Genomic DNA, 3,463 nt, shown 5'->3' on the forward strand with positions numbered 1-3,463 from the left:
CTTAAAAGCCCTTGATTCTGACATTTATTTATTTATTGTTTTTTTAATTTAAATCATTTTTATCAATTATGGTTGACATAAAATATCATATTGTTTCAAGTGTATGCCCCAGTGATTGGATATGTTACCTAGTGATCATACCAACTAATGTAGTACCCATGACAGCATTCATCAGGGATTTATGATTGTACTTCTCTGTCCATGGAAAGAATGCTCTTGCCCTATATAGCTACATGACTAGCTTCCTCACTTCCTTCAAATGTCACCGTAGAAAAGCTTCCTCTAAACCACCATTTTAAAAATATGAGTAAATCCTTCAACATTCTCCCTCTTTCCTTTGTCTTCACAGCACTGATTAGCACCAGATTAGCACCAGAAATGTATTTCTTTGGTAAGTGCTATCTTCTTCCACTGGATTCTAGGCTACACAAGGACAGGAGCCTTGTCTGTGTTGTTTACTGCTGTATCCTTAGTGCTATACCAATGCATGGCACACGGTAGGCATTCTTTATGTTCTGAGTATGTGAACCCTCATGTGAAAGTAACGCAGATGGGTCAGTACTACCTCCTTTTGGCCTCCTTCATGTCCCACTGCAGACCTCAGAGGCACTTTGTTGGAAACTTAGGAGTTCTTGGAACATATCTACAAACCATGACTTAGCTTAGAAATGCTATTTTACAAATGTGTAAGTGGGAACTCCCAGGGAGCGTGGGGAAAGCATAACTGAAGTGTAATGGAAAGAGTGTTAGATTTGAAGCCTGCTGAGTTAGGCTGAGTTCTGTTTTCACCACGGGGCATTTTCCTTGATGGGGCCCTATGAGATATCCTAAACATTCTACTTCTTTCAATGTGTCAGGAATTGAGTTCTACATTTATCCATAACCTCTAAAAATGTGACTGGAAAAGAAAGGGAAAAAGAATGATTGAAGGTGTGAGTTAAAAACTTTATTTACCTTGTACCCATCTCTTCCAGACCTCTATAATTATCCCTTTAGTACAAAACCATTATTTATAAGGTTATTTAAGCCAATATAAAATTAAGGATTTATATTGGAGAGAAAACATCATAAAGGTCACAAAATCCTTTTTGCATTTTAGTAGATTACTTTGTCCTTCACTATAGGTATCTCTGTATTACAATTTCTGTTTGTTTGTGCTAACACAGCACCTTCCCCAAAACAAATATCAACAAATTCTATCACATGAATGAAATAATATCTAGCAGATGTTAATTTCAAGTCACATAATCAATTGTGGAATAAATGTAATTTTACCTTTCTATAACTCAATTTTTATCTTAAGCCCAAATTCCACCATATGGAGAACTAAAATCTCAGCCAATTGAGGCCAATTTCAGCCTATCTACAGGTTCTCCCCACCTGTTCCCAAGGTCCCACAAAACTTTCACAAGGCATATAGAATTCTATGGTGTTGGAAGGAGACAGCACCCAATTCTCACTCACATCAGCCCACTCTGGTCTCCCCAGAGACAACATCCAACCTGGCCTCCAGTAGTCAGGTCTAGTGGACTACTCCTGGCCTTATCCCAGCTCCAAGGCCCTGTGAGTATATTGGACTCTGTCAGGCTTATGCCACTCTTGGATAAAATAGAAAACTTTCTGCTTTCTCATGACACCTTTTATACCCCGTCCCCGGTGGCCTGGATACTTCATACAGTCATCTCCACTCCACTGCCAGGCTCGCGACTTCCCCAGGTTCCATCCCAAAGCAGTGCCTTCTGTTCTCAGATCCCCAAGCCCAGGAGCCCAAGGCTTTTCCCCAGAGCCATGCTGGGATTCATAATCTTCCCTCTATCACTGAATTTCTTTTGTTCATGGTGTGAATAAGGAGCACCAGTTCCAAGTGAGGAAATGAATGAGAAAGGACTGGATCTGTATGACCTTAACTTTTTCCGATAAACTCTACCAGATATGATGTAGAACATGTGCCCTACTACTCCAAGTTCCCCCTCTTCTGATATATATAACTCAAGCTAAAAAAGAGAAAAAGAAAAAAGAAACTTCCTTGATGAAAGCCATTAGCTTTGCTAATTTTTCAAAAACACAGTTGCAGGCGTAGCAGAGGCCTCAGTGTGGAAAGATGGAGTTGCCCAAGTCAGAGGAAGCTCACACGGCCCAAAGAAAGAAACATGTGTACAGAGGGGTTGGGAAGGGTTGGGAGCATGTATGTACTTCAAAAGGCCATGCAGGAATAATATCTGACAAAAAAAGGAAGAAAGAAGCCTGTAAATTAAAGAAAATGAAAAGCTACATTCGTAAACTCAGCTAATCCCTTAGTTTTTATAGTTTATGTGGAATAATATATTATAAGTAGTTCAGACTTGAACACAGATGTGATTTTGATGATATGCTCAATGTTTCCTAAAATTTAGGGGAAATTAAAAGGTGGAGATCAGTTAACAATGAAAGGACAGCTCCTAAGTTTTTTATATATGAAAGTATTTTCAGCACGATTCTAGTTAAACCACTGGAGCATAACTTGCCTTTGTATTTATGGTTTCTCTTAAAGAAAGTTAATTTTGAACATTAGTAGGAAGGAAAAATGGAACAAGTGCCACTGCTACATTCACAGGGCCAAGTTACAACAAGCCAAAGTATGAAGTAGTCTAATCCCTGTTTTTGTACACAGATCAAGTCTCTGAAAAACTTGAGGAAGTAAAGCAAGAACATGGTTAAAAATTTTTGGCATGTTTCATTTAAGAAAAAGATGTGGCAAAAACAAAAAGAAAGAAAGAAACCTGTCAGGAAAAAAAAAGAGAACTGAGCAATCCTCCCAAATTTTCCCACCCACTTAAGGTTTATGCATAAAACACCATCATGCACTTTTGTTCTCCACTCTGCAGGAAAAAAAAAATTCAAAGTGTATAGCAGAACAGCAGAAGGACATGTGAAATGACATGAAAAGAGTTGAGTGAAAACTATATTAAAGTTACTTGAATTGTTTTTGAGAAAGAAAAAACTAAAGTCATTTTGTTGAAATTGTCTTAAATACACAGTAGGATTACCCTGAAACAAGACTCCTATGCAGGGACTGGGTAATTCAAAATTACATCATTTCCATTCATCCCTGACCTACAACTTTTCATCCTCATCACGCTCAGAGATGCTTCTGGCTCCCAGTCAAAATGATTTCACAAAAAGTGGTTTGGGGAACAATACTGACTGTCACAGTAGTAGTCTGGCATGCGCAATTCTGGGCAGAGCTGAGTTATGCCCAAGCTGGGGCCAGGAATGAATTTGCCACAAGACTCTGAGGGGTTCTTAACAAATTAGAGAAAAGCAAACAGCTGAAGAAAAACAAATGGGATAAATGAATTATTCATGTCTTCTCCATATAATGATACTATGCATATGTTCACATGAAATGTGCTAATTTTGTCTATAAGCTCTTGGAATGCAATTTGAAAAATAATAAATTAGAGCAATACAAAAGAGGTACAGT

Source organism: Phyllostomus discolor, chromosome 10 (genome assembly GCF_004126475.2).
Source record: "Phyllostomus discolor isolate MPI-MPIP mPhyDis1 chromosome 10, mPhyDis1.pri.v3, whole genome shotgun sequence".
Lineage (NCBI taxonomy): Eukaryota > Metazoa > Chordata > Mammalia > Chiroptera > Phyllostomidae > Phyllostomus > Phyllostomus discolor.